Source organism: Anas acuta, chromosome 3 (assembly GCF_963932015.1).
Source record: "Anas acuta chromosome 3, bAnaAcu1.1, whole genome shotgun sequence".
Taxonomy (NCBI): Eukaryota; Metazoa; Chordata; class Aves; order Anseriformes; family Anatidae; genus Anas; species Anas acuta.
The window spans coordinates 14848205-14871164 of NC_088981.1; positions in this window are offsets into that span (position 1 = coordinate 14848205).

Sequence of the window (22960 nt, forward strand, 5' to 3'; positions counted from 1 at the left end):
AAAATAAAAATATGAAATTTTAAAAATAAATAAATAAATGCATAAATAAAAACAGGGACTAACTAGACAGACACCAAATCAGACTGTCAATTATATGCATTCATGCACCCATAATTTAAAAAGTGATGAGATCTTTTTATTCAATACTTATCATTTCAGAGGATTATTTTTTTTTTAAAAAAAAGGAAAAAAAACATGATGGCAACTGATGAATGATCTCCTTGTCCTTATATCAACCCATGAGGTTTTTTTCATCATGTTTTCTCTCCTTGTCCTGTTGCGGAGGGGGAATGAGAGAGTAGTGAAGTTTAGCTAGACACCAGTGTGAAATCAATCTACAAGTAAAAGTGCTTGGAAAAAATAGATCTTTCATTCAGAAGACATAGGGAAAAGAATGGTAACTTTAGACTCATAATAGACATAATATTTAGACAGTTTTGTCAATATCAAGGAGGAAAGAAAGTATTTATGCTATACTTCACAAGCCTCAAATATTGTGTCAGAGTAACAGGGGATTTGGTAAACAATTTTATTTTTCTTGTGTGATAAAAGTAATAAATATTTAGAAAGAGACCAAGCAAGTGTAATTCACATCCTTTGCAAGACCCTCCTTGTCACCGAACTGAATCAAAATTATATGATTAGGCTCTGGTGTTGTTTTTGATGTTATTTGTTTATTGTTTGCTTGTTTAGTATCATTGATATTCTCTTCAGCACTAGGTATTTCTGTATACTCAATACTGTGTTGTTGGAAGAACCCTTTCTTGTGATGCAGACATTATAGTCAGCATCCCTAGATGCTTCCACATACATTGAACCCAGAGGACTTGTCTTTCACCATCTGGTTGTAGATTTCCCTTCATGTTTTTGTCATTGTTTAGAGGAATTGGGATAAAGCCAATTCTGCAGATCCTGTAATATGCAAGTGGAAGACCATTTGGAACTGCACTGTGCATAAAAGTTGCCTTTTGCCCTGAGGGTTCAGAGCTAAAAACCTGCTTTGACAGATAAAGATCTGCCTTTAAAAACTACATCTACATGTATACTTCCTATTGCTACATTTTGTTATACTAAAGATATAATCTTAACACTTGGAAAAAAAAAAAAAAGATGAGGGAACAAGGATACAACCATGGATGATTTCGGTTTTGCCCTAGGACATGAGCCCACTTAGTGCTCCTATATTAAACTGAGCGTAGTCACCATGAAGCTTGGCTGTCCTCCACACACACCTGAGTTCCAGGGCTGACACATCACCACATTGTTCTGACTGTGAGCCTCTCTACCTTCATTACTCCTGGAGAAGAGCTCCATTACTGCCTGCACATGCTGTCTGTCCGGATAGCTGCCAAAGTCCTGGAGCAACATGTGTTCCCCTCCTCTAGCATTCCCCAAAGCAATCCTGCCCCAAAAATGGACAACAGACAGATAGTGTGTTAAAAGCCATAGAAGAAGGATTCCAATTTGGGTGGAAGAGAAGAGGACCTGCCCTTCCAGAGCTTCCCATGATGTGCATTGAAGGGGCTCATAGAACACTGACAGAAAATATTAGTTTACTTAACAGAGGCGGCAAGCTATACAGCTCCCTTTACAAGTCAGCTGGACATGTTTCTGTCATTGCTAGAGAGCTGTGATGAGATGTCCGTCTTTACTACCACACCCCTCTTAAATATAGTGCACCCCCAGAGCAAGTTTATTTATACAGAAACACAGGATAGTATCAGAGAGATTAACTAATCTATTTTAAAACATTTACAAATGTTCATTTCTAACACTGGCCAAATATAGAACATAGTGGCAAGAACTGTGTTGCTATTTGCAAGCAGGAAATTGTGGTCAAGTTTATATTCTTGTACTTCAGTTCTCTTGTCATCTTCATTCTGTATATGCAGTGTAATCTTTATCCTTCTTCCTTCTTCACCGTTCACCAGTTTCAACTCTTTCAGCTCATTCTTGTCCTGTCACAGCTCTTTTTTTTTTTTTTTTTTTTTACCCACACATTGTAGAATTCTAGAGAGATCTCTTTATAAGATAGCTGCTGAGCACTTTTGTCAGACTTTTCCCCAGATTCACTGAAAATCTCAGCCTCCTGGACTAGTTCCATATTTTGAACACTCATGTTTGGCCATGGCCCAAACTGAGCAGATTTGTCAGCTCAGCCAGGACATTAACATTCACATTGTGTCCCATCCCTTACAGATAGCATTAAAGGGTTGAAAATACTGGTAAGATGCCTGGGAGGATATGAAAGGATATTATTTTCTCCATTAAGTAGAAAGAAAAAATAAATGATGTTGGAACTACTAACACACTCAATTCTTTAATATCTTTAAAGTCTGGGTTATATTAAGAGTCACAACAGCAAATACTGCATGTGCAGAGAATATTTAATAAACAGTTTAATCTACATAACTATTAAATTATTTGAAATAGAGAGTTGCACTGTTTTTTTGCATACACAAACACATGTAATCTCATGAATAGTTGTCTTTTCTGAATGACCATCTTCTTCTCTTCTGATGTCTGCCTCTGAATTGATTAAGTCTAATGAACAGATGAATACAAATTAACCTATAGTTCTGGTTCAAGCAAGTTATATATTTTATTTTATTTTTTTTTTTTTTAGTGGTAAAGTCAAAATAATTTCTGCTTGCCTTAGCTGGAGTGCTTTTCATAACAGTAACAAATCTGCAATTAATTTCATATCTGAATTATTTCAAGACATTACCTTTTACATTTAATTCATTTTCTTTATCCCTCCTTTCAACTTGTCTAAAATATGTATTTGCTCTTATATAAGAACGCTGTATAAATAGTTTTATGAAGTCTTATACATTTATGTGACAAACAAACACACCCAAAGTTTAGAAAATCTAAATGTAACATCTTTTTCAGCTACGATATTTCTTTTTATTTCTTACATGTGTATAAACTTTTATTTTCTGAGATATTTTGGAAATATATTAATCTTCTCATTTTCCCCATTAGTAGCTTGATGAATTTGCATTAAAGTAATTGAAAACATTTATTTTAACTTCAAAATAATTTGGTCAAGTGCAATACTGTACTGGGATTAACGGAGAGTATTTACAGCATGTCTCAGTGAAATGCTGAGAGATTTCTGTAATTCATTAAGGTATTTATAAGTAAAACTGTCATTATATCCATCCACATGATTTGATCTATCTTCAATATATTCCATTTTATTGGAAATGGGGGAAAAAATCAACTAAATACTCAGTATCAAACAAATATAAAGCACATTTTAATTACAAAGGATATTTTTATGTGCTTCGTAAATTATCTTTTACAACCGAAAGTTTTCAAGGTTTTTTTTTTTTTTTTTACACCCAAGGAAAAACAAAAAACATCAAGCTTGTTTCTTCCTTTAAAAATCAAAGAAGCAAGAAAAGTCACAGTAGTTTTCAATCCTCAGCCTGCAAATAATAGGTTTTCCCCTTTCTCTTAGATTTATTAGAATGATTCCATTTTCTTGTCAGACCAGATATCTCCTTTTGAAAAGTAGGCTGTCTTTGCTTTAGGCTTTGTGCAAGGAGAATAACGTCTCACAAAAAGTCTTATCATATGGTCAAAGCTGATACCTACTACAATAATCTTAAGAGGAAAATGAAATATCATTCTTGTGGAGTCTTGTGGGACTTCTACTTTGTTTTGAGTATAATAACTCTGTGAATGGGGTGGATCCCCTGCGATATGAGCATATATCCACTGATAGGATCTATGTGAGTTTACATAAAAAGCAAATTCATCTCCCTTGTTTTTATATTTATGAAAAATATGTAATGAATTTTCTAGTGAACACCATTTTTAATTGTTTATCTGCATATGGTTTTCCTTGTCATATATATCTCTTTAAAATATATCTCTTAGCATTTTAGTACTCTGTGTGTTATTGCAAATGACAAAGAATTTTACATCAAGAAGGTTTGGAAGTTCTTCAGTAACCAGTTTCCATACCAAAACAGGGTACATATTCAAATTTACACATATTCAATGTCATACTTTATCAGTGCAATCGCTTACAAATGTACTCCAGGAAGTCCAGGGTCTTCATGCATTGAAACTTCTTAATGTAAATCATATTACTACATCACACATAGGTGCAGGTAAAGCAGCCTGAAGGGCTGGAAAGTAGAATCTATTCTGGCACACAAAGCTGATACTATTAATCACATATTAGCTCCAGACCCATGGGTCTATGGTTTTATTCAAAGCATTGCTCACACAGAGAAAAAAGATTGCTTTCAGAATTAGTTTTGTTGTTGACGGCGGTAGTAATCAATGGTGGTAGTTGTGTTTTTCTTTAAGATTTTTTTTTTTTTTTTGGAATTTCTATTTTTGGCCTTACAGGAACCGAGAAATTCCTCAAATGTGAAAGAAAGCAATATATTTATTAAATCCAAATTTATATTAAATCCTATTCCCCTCACTTAGTAAAGTAAACCCACAAGTAAACATTTTCATATTGGAAACACAGTTACAACACAGTTTCAGTCTTGATTTCAATAAAGCAAAATTAAGATATAAAAAGTTATATAGGTGACTTATTTGAATTTCAGAACCACAAAAACAACAACAAACCACCACAACAAACAAAATATTAAATTTCTTATGGAAACATCTCTCTCTTGCTTCCAAGATGGGTGTATTTTTGTATGAGTACTACAACACATAATGAATGGGAATTTATTAGAAAGGAGATATATATATGTGTGTGTGTATGTATGTATATATGTATTTATATATATATATGTATATACATACATATACATATATATATATCTCCTTGCTTATATATATATATATTTGAAACTTTTTTTTTCCAGACACTGGATTCTGCTTGTATGCAAAAGTCGAATATTGAAGCCTTTGACCTAAGGACTAGCATGCATAAACAGAAAAAAACATTGAAGTTGAGGTATAGCTGTGTTTGTAGTAAATTCCTAGAACATCTGCAAACAATTCTGTGAGAGGCAACCAAGGATCTTTTGGAAACTAATAATTATAGACCCAGTTCAATAACCTGTTTAGCAGTACAATGAACAGTGTAATTGCATATGATTTCTTCAACTCAAATGTAAATTGATGTACAGGCAGGATACATTAGAGAAGTAAATGCAGGTGATTTGTTTATTTAATTTTGTTTATAACATAGTTAAATATTACACAAGTTTAAGAAACAACAACAAAAAAGAAAGAAAAGAAAGGCTACTGTCTAAGATGTTATTAGCAAGAATGGTGATTTATCTATAACTCCTGAAAATGTATTTTTCTAATAAGATCCAAACACATTAACATATATATATATTTTGCCTCAGAAATATCATAAATTATGAATCTTTGGTTTCCTATCTGCTGGGCAGAAGCACAAAGCAGATCTGAAAACTGAGCTTTTGACAGAACCTGACAGTTTCAGTATCATCCGCCATAAAATAAGAGAACTACTGACCAGTTTTACCATTGCTAAAAAGCTAAAGATGATTTTTTCTCAGCTCTCAGAATTTTTAAAATGTGCTTTTTTTTTTTGCCTTTTTTTCTTTCTTTTTTTTTTTTTTTTTAGGAAAAAAAAAGGAATATGAAGGCAGATTTTCAGTGTAAAATAATATTATGCAAAATTATTTTTATTGAGATGTGTTTCTCTTGTTTCTTTTCTGTAAAGCATGTGCTTTTAATCTCCTAAACTGCCCATTTAGCATATTGCATAATATCAAATTATTTTAAATGGCCACACAAGTATATAAAATACACTGTTATTTGCAGAACCACCAGTTGTTAGGATCATTTGTTTTTGCAAATTGCTACTATCGTATATGGGATTGGTTATATAGACATACGAAGACTGCCAAAGTAGACCTTGTACCACTCTGCTGATTTCAGAGTTACACTAAGTTTAAACTGGTGCATTCAAGAGCAGAGTCAGATTATGTAAATAGAAAACTATATATTTTTTAGAACAAACTAGAAAAAACTGACTTTATTTCTAGTTGAAAAGATATTTGTGCAGAAATGGAATTTTACATCCAGCAAAACCTACACAATAGGAAAATTAGGAATATGACAAAAAATAACAAAAAGTAAAAAATAATTTTAAGTACAAAACACTCTATATTATTTTCTTCACAGTATGTGAGTTCAACAGAGTATTACACATTACTAATAGATCAATTGATGTGTGTGTGTGACAAGAACTCAGTTTCAGTACAGATATGATATGCATTTCAAGCTAAGAAGCAAAGCCTCAGAGTCATGCTTGATTTTATTATTTGTCACCAGATTTCTCAACACAAAAATTTCTGTTTTCACTTTAAAAGGGAAATTTTCTGAAAGCAAGAACTGCAATTTTATTTTTTTTTATGACTTTTTGATTACATATCCTGCTCTTTAAGAGTAGACCAATGAGCCTGTTGTTGTTCAAACGTATTCAGGCTTTGCTGTCTTATCCTTCTGGAGAGACTGTCCAAGTATAGGGAGTTTTGGACTAGTCAGGAAATAATTTAGTTAGAACCTTTCCTACCTGTAATAGTGCGGTAACAGGAAGTACAGACTGGTCTTGTACTAGTGGTCCTGAGAGCTGGCGTAAGATCTACTGGAGAGCTACTAACTTCATTGGGTTTTGATTTGACTTTGGCAAAGGTGACGGGCAATTCTTTCTGTCTCTTCATTAAAGATACTAGTTTGAAGCTTGTATCTCATGAAAGCATTTGATGTTACTTGCAAGCTCTTTCAGATGATGCAAGTTATATCTGTAGCTCTCCACTGGCAAACTGTGCAGTTATATTAGTTATGTATCAACTATGTGATACCACAGATGTACTACCCTCCTTATTTTCGGCATGTTCTATTGTTTAATATCAGTTAGTCAGAGCTAGCTTTTGAAGATCGTAATGTCACACTTGTATACTCATCTCTCACAAGAGAGTGGACCAATAAAAGTAAAATAGAATTTTGCTTTCTACTAAAATACCACATAAGTGTTATCATTGTTTTGTTTTGAAAGTAGAATTATATCTGAGCATAAAGTTGAAATATCATCTTTTATGGGGTTGATAGCTTATCTGTGAACTTTCTTAAAAATAACTGCCTTGTCACTGTCACGTTGGGACTGGTAGTAATAAACAAGATTTCAAATGCTTGCTGCCCAGCAATAAATACAGCAGACCTCAGGTACAGCATGGGTCCAGTACTGAGCTTCAAGACACTGCAAATGAGAGAAGAATGATCTTCATATTAGAAAAGAAATTTAATTTCCTTTCCAAAGAAAATTGTTTGGAATCTGAAGGGCTGCAGTTTTTCCAGGCAAATATGAGTGTCTTGGTAGAGCGGAAATGAAGCAGTTGAGACATCTCACAAAACTATATGTATGAATGTGTTTGCTTCTTTTAATACATTGCTTTAAAATCCAGTTGTTTACATTTTTAAAAGTATATATAAATGCAATCATAAACTGCGATGACTGGAAATAATATTACCTGTGGTTTTGCCTTCAATATACTTTTGCAACAACAGATATAATTCTTTATCAATTTCAAGTCACATACTTGTTATATATATATAACTTGAAATAACTACTTAAAAAAACAAACAAACAAACAAACAAAAACATACTAATGACAAGTCAATGGTGTCAAATAGAAAAAAAAAAAAAAACGAAAAAAAAAAAAACACATTCAGTTACATAGAGATGTTAACAACTTGGTACATTTGTTAAGCTAGCTATTTTAGCAGAAAAACAGATGAGCTTTTTCTTCCCCATCCCCATCAGCGCCATCTTGCCGCAAATTCTTGCCTAATCCATGACTGCAGGATATGTAGGTCCCTGAGCTCAGTTATTTTGGACCACTTATAACTGAATGCTGGAATAGCCTAAAGACATTTTCATTATTATAGTCAGTACTGTTCTTTTTATTTTCATCTACTCCAAGCCAAACAACTATTATAAACGTCTTTATATTTTATATGACACTATGTTAGAAAGAATGAAAATGAGCCTTGCACATCTTTATAAAACCTGTAGATAAAAATTAACCATAGTGATTTTAAAATCTTTATGACTAAGGAAGTTGCTTAACGTGTGGCAGGTTAAATGGAGTTCATATCTAATAAGAAAAAGAACAGTAAGATATTGGAAGGCCTTACCTAATGAGTGAACTCACTTAAAAATTCAGCTTTCAGAGCTCATGAGTTTATGAGATCTTAATTAAAGTGATCTGCTGTTAATTTAGCATATACCCTAGATACTCACATATTGAATTAAGCAGCTTTGAGGACTTTTTTTTCTTATTTTATTTTTTGTAATTATCATTATTCTTCTAGGTGCATTTGTATTTCTGTATTAGTTCTGCTGCACATGGAAATTGTTTTTAAGAGCAGCACAGCTAGAAGTGATCACGTTGCTCAAGGCATGGACTTTATTATCCCTGTTCTGCTGGGCCTACAATAAAATTCTCAATTAAAAACATTTTCAGAGTACTTTGGTTTGAGTTTTTAAAATTTCTTCCAAAAAATAAAGAAGCAAAGCAAGGGTGTCTTTTAATGACAAAATAAAATCTAATTTCTATCTGTGCCACAAAATCCTTTTTGGAATCCAAACATTCCAATTTCTCTAAAGCCTAAAAAATGTTAACTGTCTAGTCATAGATATTATGTGGGAATGGCTTGGTGATGATATAGTATGAAATCAGATCTTCACCTGTAGGCACCTGATCACAGAAGCCTCAACTTTGAAGAATGCCATGTTTTTTCTGTCTCTCAACATCTGTTTACAATAAAAAGATCTGCAGGACTATTTGATTCCATAAGTCGTACCTTAAACTGGGTCCAAACTCATCAGAAAATCATAGTTTCTATTAAAATTCACAAATAGATTAGTATTATCTTCCATTTAAATTGTTTTCCATTTCTCATTTTTGTAATTTCAACCTCTTCGTCATGATTTCTGTTTTTCTTTTTTTTCTTTTTTCTCTCTTTTTCTGTTGACTAGTCTACAAACTAAGTATACTCAACAGTAGCACTTAAGGCAGGAATTTCATATGAATAAAATGTACTTGTGAGGAAAGAAATACCAAAACCCAAAATATGCTGTTAAAGTATCCCTTTCTTTTACTTGAAGTTATATACCCAAATGATAACGGTTTTCTTGTACTTTGTTTAGAGTGCCATCAGGTCCCTTAAGTGTTTTTTCTGCAGCCTAAGCCTTTCATTCTCAGACTGGTTCTCACTGGATTATGTTTACATTTCCTCTTTCCTTTCAACCATTTTTTTTCCCAATTATTCCTCAATTAAAAGGCATGATGAAACTGCTACAGCATTTAATGAATTCCTCTTAAATTCCAGAGCACACTGTCTGAAAAAAGGGCACTGTCTTTTTGGAATTCAAAATTTGCATGCCTGATCACATCTTTGGTTCATGAAGTTTCCCAGTCTTAGTCCAAAAATGACCATGATGCCACAGAAAAGAGGAAAGTAGGAAAGTGGAATGCATTTGTCCTCTCTTTGTTGTTGTTGTTCTTTGTTTGTTTGATTGATTACATATGATTTGGGTAGCAATGTAGCATCACTTGGACCTAGATATTGGTGATAGAATTAAATTCTTGAAAAAAAAACAGCCTGTCATTCCATTCTTTTTTTTTATGATCTTTCTCCTAGAAATGCAGATAAAATGAGTTTCATATAGAAAATATCAAGACTGTATGTCAATGACTTTTTCCTCCATGGCAAAATCCCAAGAAATGGCTGTCATATGTAAAGGAATGACAATACATCTCATTGAAATATCAATGTTAAAAAAAGAAAAAAAAAAAAGAAAAGAAAATCATTTGTATTAATAACTTCTAACAGGTTTTGCCTAGGTAGCCTCTCCTACTTGTCTCAAGGGAAAAATGGGATTGCAAAACAAAATAGTTTTGAATCCAATGCACAACTATTTATACAAGACATAGCACCTCAGATGACAAGGATGTCCTTCAGAATCCATTGACAGAAAGACCTTTCTAATTCTCTGTATCTTTCTGAACACATTGTTCATGATTAAATATAGTAAGAAATTACCATAATTCACTTTCACAATATGTAATATTCTTTGCCAAGAGATCTGTAGCACATAAAGATTTTCAAATTCCTTCTAGGTTTAGGGGGAAAGGGAGAAGGAAAGAGAAAGTCTTTCAATTTCACCTCTATTTTAAGTGCCCTCAGCAATACAAACAAAAGAACAACTCATCAGTGGCAATAAGAAATTACTTCATAAAAGCGTTTCTTTCTTTTTTAGAGGCAGACAGCTGAGCTTCAAGTGGTTGGTGATCCTTAAAACACAATGCTTATGCAGCTATTCTAAGACACTTAGACTTGTTTGGAAAGTAGCAATCCTTTGCCAATACCTTGAAAACAATCAAATGTCTCTTAAGCTGGCCTACTCTGTACTGATATAGCTCACTAGTACGACTGTCTACACATGTTCATTAGCTATAAAGGGACAACATTATTTTTGGTCATATGGGCATAATTGAGTTTATAGACACACATAAATATACAGATATATACTTATGATTTAATTCAGGTTGCAGTTCTTAAACTTTTAAAATAATTTAATATTTAGCATCTTGTGAAAATCTGTAAGAAATGAGAACATACATAGTATTAAGAAAGAATGTTACACAATTTACTATAATTACTACCTTTCTCTTTGTGACTAATAAGGAGCTTGTGCAAGAACTATAACATTTTTTTATTACATCATTAAAGTTTCAAGAAAAAGAAGTTAAGAGTACTGTTACAAAGGCAAGAACATTAGAAAAAGGAAAAATACCATAGAAAAAGATGTCTACTTTTTATTTCAATTTATGTCCAATCATATTGCCCGTATGTCCCATCACCTTGAATTTACACATCCATTGTTGGGGTGTGGTACAGAAAGTCTCAATGAATTCGCAGTGCTGTTGGCCTCCTGTCAGTAACATGTGGTGAATTCTTTAATCCTAACTATAAATTTTTTTGAATTATGTGATTAATCAATTTACAGTTATCCTTAAATACTTCTCTTTTTTTTTAATAACTAATTCAGAATACAACAACATCTATTCATTAATCAGGTTTACCATGTTTGACAAGAGGAAAGGAGGACAAGAAGTAAGTGTTAACAGATACTCTGAGGACAGAACAGATTAATCCTTTTATCCTTCTTTATATAGCTATTGCAAATAAATACATTTCTTCCTCACATGTTTCAGCATAATCACTGAGCTTCTCAAAATAGTCTGTCTTCTTATTTAAAGCTTTTATTAGCTAGTTCATCACTATATACTAGTTCATCAGTATATGAGTTTAGATTACCTATACTAATATAGACTACTATACTACTACCCATATTTGATTTGAATTGCTGTTACAACAGTTAGTTTGTAACAAACTGCCATAACTCATCTAGAACATTTAAACACCTATTACAGGTTTTCATATTTTATGTAATTTCTATTTGCAGAGCTTTTTTAGCTTCATCAGCATATACTAGTTAATATACTGTTCAAGTTAGGTTTTTGTTGTTGTTGTTGTTTTGGTTTGGTTTGGTTTGTTTTCTTGTTCAGGTCATGCTACTGACCAAGGAAGATCCAAAAGAAGAAAGTAGATTAGAATTAGGAGAAGTGTGTTGAAATACAGAAGTAAGCAATATAAAGTAATGTAAGTCTTTGTGTGTTATCCCAGAGACAGAGGATTAGCATTGATGAATGACTAGTTGAAATACTATATTAATCCATCCTTAAAACTAGATCAGAATTGCAAAACATAAAGATTTAGGATGTCTACACATCCTAGGTAGTTCAATGAAATGAAACAACATTAAGTTTATGATATATATTTACAATATATTATAAATCTAATTATTAATTAATAATTAATTATTAATAATTATTATACTAATTATTAATTACTAATTATTAGTTCAATTGCTGTATTGCAAAAAATACAGCAATTGTATACAGCATAGTAAAATAATGTTATTTGTTCTATATGTTTGTATGCCTTGAAATTAATTTCACTGTACGTAATGTATATGCAGTAGAAAATACATATATGCTAACATATTAGAATCTATCATACCTTCAAGGGTGTTCTGAGACATCACCTCTGACAGTAACCCCAAATCATGTTATGCTAATACTAGCTTACACAGTTCTGAGCTGCATTTGATTCATCATATCTTAACTTTCGAAACACATACACAGTATTTTTTCTCCAATCATTAATAATATGCCAGTCAACAACCCACAGGATCTATAATCTCAAAATGCCAAACCACAAAAGCAATTTTTAAAGGTGTTCTAGGTTTTCTTCATGATGAAACTATCTGGCTCAAACTAAATAGAAGTGATAGCAATCGTAATCAATTTATCCATGAATCATACCAAGCAATTTTTTTTGTTTCCTGTTTCTTATCCAGTGTATATATTTTATGTCAAGAGACTGGCTCTTGCAATTTTATTTTCCCTGAGGTCTCGTGGGTCATTGTATCTGGAATATAATTACACAGCTCTGTTGACACTACTACAAAAATGGTATCTGAGCCCACCCTAAAAAATTCATGAAGAAAAAAATGTTTTGTAAAATGAGTTCATCAAATGACTCTAATTTCTTATTGTTCATTTTTAAGGAAAACTTATTAGGCATAATTCATAAAGCTTCGATAAGCTATGTAAGACCTCATATGTATTGACCTTCTAATATCGTTTTCATCCCATTACTGAAGTGCAATATTTTCTTTAATTAACCTCTTATTTTATTTTACCACCATTTCTAGCAAAGTCTAGCAGTCTGCAATTACTCAAGACTTTCTATATTCCCAATGTACAAAAAACAATGAAAACACACACTATTTCAGCTACTTTTGGAAACAGTTGTTGTTAATTTACTTGATTAATTGATTGATTGATTGATTGATTGATTTTTCAAGATTTATAACATATCCAAGTATAAATTGCTTCTGCAATTAGAGGTTCTGTTGGAATCTCTAATGACTACTGTCTGTAGACTAATGCAGTTAGCAAAGCTGAGGTAAAGCCCACTGGATGGATCTGGTGAAGCTATAGAAATCATTTAAAATAAGTATATGAAATTGGTAAGCAGAATGTAACATTTTTCTACTTCAGATTATTCTTCATTGTTTACCAGATTCCAAACCTCAGAAACTTATCTTAAAGTATTTTTGCCTTTTTGATGAGAAACACAATACATGCAGTTAAAATGAAGTAATTATACTTCAGTTGTCAGCTGGGTATTTTAAATATATATATATATATATTTAATAACCCTCAGGAAATTGTATTTTTTTATCTTTTTCAGTGTATGGTTACTCTATCCATTCGCAAGGTCAATATTACATAGAGAATCTTATTCTATATGACTCTACCTGAAGAGACGTGAAGAATGAAACTTTGTGTTAGTGAAGTTAACTGTGACAAGCAGGAGCTCTGTGACTGCTACCAACCCTGTGGCTTCAGCTGTGAAAGCTAATCCACATGACCATAAAATTGTCATGGCTATGTCTTCTCGTAGACTAATCCTGAAAAGTTCCATTTATATGAACAGCTTTATTAATTCATGACTCTTTGAAAAAGACACAATTTGGTAGAATTTTCTAGTGACTGTGATAGCATTCTCATAACAACTAACTGATAAATCAGTATATTACCTGAAAATAAAAATTAGCAAGAGTTATTGTTTTCATTGTTTTATTTATTTTTAATTCTCTATAGAAAGCAGTGCAGATAAAACTTGTAATGGTTATCTCTTCATGTTAATAATTTACACTGTGTACCTGAAATGACTTTGTTTCATCTGCACAAGCTCATCAGTGCTTGTCTTTTTATAATTAGCAGTCATAAACTAGAATTATTTGTTAGAACTTCTGCTTTAATTTTGTTTTTATTCACTGAAGATTGAAAAGTAACATGTAAACAATTCTCAGTTATTCATTGATATTCTATGGGTGAAAGTAAATATCATTACTCTTCTATGTTAATGCATTAAAGCAAAACCTCTTCATATGAACAATGAATATAAAACTAGAAACAAGAAGAAAATTTCTGGTACATCTCACATTTTCAGAGACAAATATGATTTTAAATTCGCTGAAGAGAAAAATACTCTCTTGGGAAAGTTTCAAATTCATTTGTAATTAGGGGAAAGAAAAAGAGTCAAACAATAGGAATATTTTTACCCAAGTTATTTGTCAGTGCAACTCAAGTGCTCTGAATGTGTGCATTAAAATATGTGTTTGTATAAGAAGCTAAGATTGTGATGACATGAGAAAGATGTAAAGAGATGCAGAAGATAGCAAAATGAAATGTGACAGTGCCTTTGTTGCAACAGTGTGATAAGTTTTTTAACCATGTCATTTCCATGTTATACACACACAGATTTTTAGTCATTTACGTAGTTGTTGGATTTCATTACAAAATTATGAGTGACCTCCAAAGTATGGTTGTATAACATAGACAGGAATGGCATGTTATATGACTAGAATACCTGCTAAATGGAAACAATATTAGAAGACTTCTAGTAATGTTTAGAATGTCTTACAGATGTAGTGGAGTCGACATATTTAGTCAGTGTATATATAAACGAGAGGGATGTAGTTCATCATGTTGAGTAGATGATAACTAGCCAGAAAGATTAAATGAGGAAAAAGAAAAAAGCAATAATGGGCTGAAAAGGCTAAGACACATGCACAGAAAGCTGTTAACAGACAGGACAAAAATTTTGATGTTTTTACTGATGAGAAGCTCTATTATCTCAGCTAACACAATACCCTCTCTTTCAGACAACTCAATTTCAGATGAACACAACATTGTTCTGAAAATTTCAGTTTCATCTTTTAATTGATGTAAGTAGAATGATGTAAGTAGATGAGAACTTGTATGCTTACAAATATTGTGAAGAAACTTTATTTTGATTTAGCAAGAAAAATCATTACTCAAAATTAAGAATCACATCTCTTATCTCCAAACAGAGATATAAAAAATCCAGTGCAAATGTGCTGGAAGGAAAAAGTATAAAAACATGGAAATAAAAACATGGAAGTTATTTATTGTTTAGCTAGTCTCTCTTAGCTGCTTTTCGCAACTGAAGATCATAACCAAAGATTAATTTTCCTGTAGCAAAATTTTTGTGTGAACCTGAGAGACTTTATCTTTCAAACAATTAAGATGCCTTTTGAAACAGAACTTGTAACCTTTATCATTTTAAAATTTCAGAAAATCTTACAGTCAGCTTGTTCAAATACTTATTTTGGATAAATGTGTCTTTGAAAATTGTCGTCTTTTCAGTTGAAGGTGTTTCTACCATGTTGCCAATGTTAAGGTTGGTATATTAAAGATCCATGGGGAAGTTTTTTGCTAAATAGCATTTTAAATAAGTTCTTTATTCTCTGAAAGCTGGGATGGTTTTGTAGTCCCTTCCAGAGAAGAAAATGGAAATTTTATCAATGAAGATCAGGATTTTACCTCAAAATTTACCTTGCCAAATCTTTTGTCTGTTCTGTACCCTATTTCTCCTCTCCTGCTTTTGCTAGAACTTCTATTATACTAGATTCTTGGGGAAGCCTTCATCTTTTTATAATAAAATGAACATAAAAATTAATTTACACAAATGTCATGTATGAAGCTGAGTTCAGAGGGAGTGAAGGAACAACTGAACAACCGCTTCGTAAGGCATGTCATATATCAAGTATTAAAATTCTACATTTCTTGTTCCATAATTCTGTCTCTTGATGAAGAACAGGGAAGAAGCTTTTCCAAGACTTTTCAGGAAGTATTACAGAATTTGAATCATCCATGCTAGTATGAGTGAAAACCTGATAAAATATTAGTTTTCCATACAATTTCTGAAGACAGAAGAGCTGTCTACATTGAAATCTTCATTTAATGTTTAAGATCTATTGACTGAGCAATACTGGTAAAGCACTTATTCTGTATCTGTATATCTGGCCTCCTTCTGCTAAATTACTCAGTGTTAAACTTTGTCTTTATCAAGGTCCATAGGATGATTCAGATGGGCAGGAACCCCAGCAAGTCATCTAATCCTATCTTCTGCTCTAGGCACAGTAAAATGAAGAAGCTCAGCTTTTACTGGTGTCTCCACATACATGTAATATTCAACATACTGCTATAGCCATTTGTTCTTCCAGCATGGAATCCCCCCAAAAATTTCTCATTACACATCTGTGCATAGTTATATTTAAAAATGAATCAGAATGAAAATACTTCATATTCTTCCTCCATTAAAAAATGGCATTGCTGGCATTAACATATTATAAAACATGTATATTAGGATTAACGATATTGTTCTCTGAATTTTAGAGGTTTTTTTTTTTCTGTCACTTTTTTTAATTGGATGAAAAATAGGATTCAACTGGTAGTGGACTGCAAAACCCAAAGGATTTTTTTCTTGTGTCAGTATTGTTGTTATATGTACTGAAAGCATACTTGGCAAGGTAAACCAGTTTCATTACCAAGCTGTTGGTATATTTTTTCATATTTACAAATATGATAAAAGAAATATAGTTAGTGACATGGAGTTTTGTACATGTATAGAAAATGATCAGTGTGGCTAACGTGAATGAGAGTTATCACTTGTTTTGACACAGGAAACACTTGATTTCATAATCATATTTTCTCAGGGGGAAGGAAACATTCTGAAATTATACAAAGTCTGACACATACTGTATCCCACTCTTTCCTTATAATGTGAAAATCAGTTTTGCAGCATTCATATTCTTAAGCAAGTGTCAATACTGGGGATATTATTTTCCATTGAGAACTATCTGGACTCATTTGTAATATATGACATTGAAAAAGTAGCTCTCAAACACATGCCATCATTTACCTGCAACATATTCCTGTCTCTGTAAGACAGACTGAAGTTCTATATGACAGTTTTCCAAATAAATCAGATTCCATTCTGTCTTGTAATCATTGCATTTTTCTGTGCTATTAAGACTTGCTAAAAAAAAAAAAAATCAATTATTTTCTTCAGAGACCATGCTGTGTTCTGATTAGAAAGGAAATGGTAGAGGAATTAAGGTTTTGAGATAATAAAATCAAAATCCTGCTTGTGCTCTATTGCACTAATCAAATGTTACTTTTTAAGACATAATTTAGATATTTAGATAATTAATCAATCAGTTGTTACTGGTTACATTCATGACAACCACTGTTGTATCACACACACGTGTGTGTGTGTGCGTGTGTATATATATATATATATATATATATAAAAGAAATATGTTTTTCATAAGTAATGGTATTTCAAAGCTTGGCTAGTGACAGAGTTCCATTAGCAATAGTAAATAATTGGATAGTGATGAAAGGAAGCGTAGTAAAGACTTGGGTAAAACTGTCCCCCATCACGAAGCAAACAGTACTGAACTTCTGAATCACTAAAGTGTTGCTTAAGTCCTTCAATGCCCATGATTTGTATTCTCCATACAGCTTCCAATCAGCATGAGTTTTATGCAATACTTTTAGCTCATCTACCTCGGTAAACTGTGACCATCTCCGTAGCTAACCAGCAGCAACAACAATAGCATATTGAAGCTGTTCATCACACTGAAGCTATTCACATTGCAAGACGTGTGATGAATGTTTAGGATTTGCTAGAAATCAGAATGATAATTTTCCAGTGACTTCAATAGGTTTTGGGTAAGGGCCTTGTTTTAAAACTTTATGTTAAAATGTCATACACACACCCCTTTTTTAAATTCTCATTAATTTTTAGAAAAGCAAAAGTTCTATTGAAGAGGGAAGCACCTATGAATACTTTTGAAAGATATATTTTAAAAATAGACACAAAACTGGAGGAAAAAAAAAAGGCATCCATGGAAATGTGGTAATAATTCTTATTTTACCTGGACAAAGGGAGGAATACAAACAGAGGCACCATAGATTCCTGAAAGAAAGCCAGCTAAACAAGTACGTGAATGTGAGAATGTTTGTTCATAAATATAGTGCTAGCTAGGTTAGGGCAGTTTCAGATAGTCAAATCCTCTGCTTTATTAGGAGAGATTACATGAAGAAGGGTTTTCTACAGACTCACTATGAATCTAGCATATAACCAGGTATTTGCAGAGAACAGCATTATTTAACTAGTTATATTAAATGAAACAGATCAATTAAGGAAGAAACCTAGCAATTTAGAAATCCTTTTGGACTTGAGATAGATTATTTGAACCTGAAACCTCCACACTGCAACAGATACCTGCTGGACCACGAATGTGTATTTGTAGAAAAGAAAAGATATTTAGGGTTTTAGTAAGCCACTTTGCTTATAAATTTCTGAATATTTTCCTTATGCTTCCAGATATCAACAATTAAATGGAGGGATAGAAGCCTGAATTCCAATCAAGGAACTCATAGAAACCAGCTGAAAAAACTCATTCACCCAGTATGTCTTACAGCCTTACTGAGGGTACTTGTTTCCTAAGCAATTTCCTACTTAAAAGTATCAAATCCACAGCTACCTGAAACACTATATGAGAATACAAACACACTTCCCATTTCTTTTTTAATTTTTTATTCAATGTAAGAATATTTTTGTAATTGCATGAGGCTGTATGATCTGTTATATATTATTGTGGAACAGCATAAATTAATTAATATGGCATCCAGAAGTACCTGTTTAGAGGTAGATTCTTACGCACTACACTCTGTAGTGTGTTATACTATTTCAGTTTGCCCTCTCCTTTATTAATACAGTCAAAAGGACAAGCACTGGGTTAAGGGGTTATGGCTAGGGCCTAGGCCTAGCCTGTCTGTTGTTCCACCTCCACTCAGATGGGCACTGCCAGATCAGCAGGTATTGCAGTACATACGTAGTCTCTCCTTGCTCCAGTTCTGTCAGGTGGTCTGAACTTATGGAAGAAAAAACAAGCAAACAAAACCAACGAAAAATGCTGAATGAGAGCAAAGTAGATGCATAGATAAGCTTTCAGACAAATTCCAATTTAAGGTATAAGGGTGATAAATTCCAATTTAAGAAACAAAGTGGGTGCGAAGGAGATAGCAACAAAATACCCAAGGCATTGATCTAGTGGGCTGCTTAGCTGCAGTCAGAAGAGCATCTCTGGCCACACCCCTAGATGTACACTTGTGTGTTTTCGACACAAGATCTCCAGTCCCATGTGAGATTTCCCATTTTAAGATTTGCAGTATAAGGAACCTTACAAAGGTATAAACTACATCCACACTGAATATGCATCTACATTAGAAGTGTATCTGTTATTTTGTTGTTATTGTTTGTTATTTTTTAATTGTGTTCTTAAACCTATAAACTGGGATTATTTGCAGAATAACAGATTAATCATTAGGGTGAACTGCATTTTCTGTACTGAGATTATTAGAGCTATTGCAATTTATAGCTACTGAAATTTTGTCCCACCATATGAACAACTTTTAGCAAATTATTAATCATCATACAGAGAGAAAATATAAAAGCTTCATTATAAAACCTAAGAAAAAATATGTCTCATCTACTTTCTGGACACCAGGAAAACTTTATAAACTGAAAAAATGACTAAAATTATTTCCTGTGTTCCATGTATGCTTCCCCTTGTGTATTAATTACTCTTCCATGCTTATCTGATACCAGTCTGCTTTTAAGTCACTAATTAAAATATGAAATGTGGAAAGTTATTTTTAAGCACAGAATTCTATTGTTTCATCCAGCTGAATCATTCCTTCTGTATTTAAAGATGACTTACCACGTATTTCAGATCTTAGAGTCCAAAATGGAATGGATACTGAACAGAAAGTGCTAGCTTTGTCTTTCAAAACAAAGCTTTATGCTCTGTTTCTAGTTTCTGTCTCAATAGTTAACCAAAATCACTATCCTCTGGGAACTATCCCGATCTAATTAGTAATGCTGGAGCAAGACCACAAATGTAGCCATGTTAATCTCATCTGCATTCAAAACACAGGGAAAAGTCTGTTTTTGGAAAGAAAGATTCCTTCTATTTCTTGTCTCTGCACAATTCTCCTCTGTCTCTGCTCTACTTAACTGGTTACTCTAGATGTTATTTTCTTGTACCAAAAAGCCTCCATCAAAAATGCATTTACAAAATACTCTTCTTCCACAGGATCTTTCACATCACATTCTTGTCAGATGCATACACCAAATGAAGTATTGGCACTTAGTAAATAGTAATAAGGAAGAGTCTAAAGGGTCTTTCATTAGTATCTTTGCAAGACTATGTGAACACATTGCAAGCAGGAGACTACAAAATACATTAAAAAGAAAATAAAGACAAAAGGAATCACTGAAAATTGTACTAAATAGTATCATAAATCTATTTGAACCTACAGATTATCAAGAAATATCACCAATTCCTTGTTGTTTATCAAACTCAGTATTCACAATGGGAAATCCATGTGACCAAACAGCTTGCCAGACAGAATAGCTTATCCTGACTCAATGCCATATAAACTATCTACATAATATTTTGTATGTATAGGATACACACAAATATTACACATAACTTACATCCCAAAGTGCAACATTATGAAGTGAAAATTATGCCAGCAACACTAGCATTGAACAAGGATGAACTTCTGCTGTTCTATATCTCCATGCTGTTAGAAATCACTAAGACTACCTGAATTACCTCTTCCTGTCAAAAACCGTGACCTGTTGGGGAATTTTTGCTTGGTGCGATACTGAAGTATTTTAGTGAAACTCCAGCTCTTATATAAAGATATAGGTACCCTCCCTAAATTTTAATGTCATAAGAATATTTACAATAACAAATTAACACACACAAAAGTGGACTCAATTATATCTCCATCACAGAATGAAAACTGAGAATCTTAAGAACAAAGTCTTGGGTATTCAAGCTTATTTTGTGACTGGAGCTTTCCCTTGTGTGAAACTGAGTAAACAAGAAGAAATTCAGCATTTACATTAAATACTTTATGGGTAAGGTCAGAAACAGCCTCTCATGGAAATTCTCACAAAGTGCAAACTCAAATAGACCCAGAAAGATTTCAATCATAGCAGCTGATACTTTTGAAATATGTACAGCTACAAAAGGTCTCACTTACATACACAGATGTCTCAAAGTTCTGTTATATGGCACTGCTTTACGCACTCAGAGCTATGACTTTCCATCAGAGTATTAAATATTTTTATAAAAATGACCCTAATCTTTTATTTTGCCTTTTAATTTAAAAAAAAAAAAAAAAAAAAAAAACAGAAAAAGTGAAACAGAATTATTTTACAAAAATCTGAAATGTAACTACATTGTGTTTGTAATTGTACATAATTGTGCAATTCTACATTCTAATAGAATTATATTACAACTTTTTAATGTCTAAAATATTAGTGAAAAAAAGAAAGGCTATCTCTTACTATCTCTTATAAATAAAAATGTCAATTTTAAGATCTTAGTATTACAGAAGTTCTTAGAGAACTAAACCATCCTTGGACAGGTACAATTGTTATGAAGTATGCCTATAATGAGATTCTGAGCCAAGACTTAAAAATATTTAAATACAAATTCCAATTTTAAATGAATAAATAAATTAATAAACAAATAAATGAATGAATAAATAAAATCAAAATTAAAGCAAACACCACAACCCCACACACATATTTGACTGTAATTCATTATATATTTGTAAAAAAAAAAATGATTTAGGAATAGCATGGTGATGTATGCACATTGAGGGTAAAGTAGAAAGAACACAAGAGTTCTTGTCATGTTTTTATCGTGTTTATCATGTTTTCTGGCTGCAAGGATATACTCTGGACCAAATGAAGTTTAACTGACTAAGATTTCATAGATCTTAGTGAACTTCGTCAAGGACAAATCTGTGTCAAGATTAGGACTTGAATACAAATTATTTCAATTTCTAATTGGTGCCTTTACTACCAAACAATTTAAACATTACACAGAATTCATTTTTAGAAGCAAAACATCTGCAGTTAGTACACCAATGAACTTTTTAATATAAACTATAGTTTAAAAGCATACTTTTCATGTTTTGCTTCTCATCTAATTCAGAGTAATTCTTTTAACATTCAACATGTGACATAGCTCTGAGATCTGCATGTTGACTCTGTGGATGCTAAAATGTATAGCTCTTTAATTATAGAAAGGTCTCCTGAGGTAGTTTACTTAAAAATAAATAATTAAATAAATAAAAAATAAAATAAAGTGAGAGAGAGAACACTTTCACACAGTTTTGGAAATTATACTTAACTAAGACTTATGTTCATTATCTGAACTGAAATGAAGGAGATCCTATCCAAGATTTCATAACAATCTTTCAAGTCTTGTGGAGCTGGTAGCACAAGATGACTGCATCTTCTATACAGTTACTTTCTTCCTTGTTGTTTCAGGAATTAATTCCATTACTATATCTGTTATTCTTGCTTTTTACCTTTCTTCTTTTTACATCCTCTCTCTATATACTTCTCAATTGAATAAAAATGTTCTTAAGTTCAATGCTGTTTGGAAATGCAAGCTCTCATTGAATATAAGAGAAAATATATTCACTAATATGTTTAGGAGTTTTGCTTCATATCCTTGAATTTTAATACAGTATTTTTTTCACTTTTTTTTTTTTTTTTTTTCTACTAGATATTTACAAATACTTTTACTGTTAAATTGTAACAACAAATTCTACCTGTACAGGTATATTTTCTGCTTTAAGAGAGTTACGTTTTAAGAAAGAAATTCTACAATGATATATTTACTATAACATCAATCCAAGTCCCAAAGCACCTTTCCTTGCAAGAAGGTATTATGCTATCACATGCTAGAACTTCAATAGGTCAAATCAAATATGATGTAACAAATGCAAAGCAGTTCCATGTGGATGCATGTGAAGTATTCCAAAATATTTCATGGAGACAGAAATGTATAGTTTCCTCTAGGCATCAGATAGCACAAACTCTA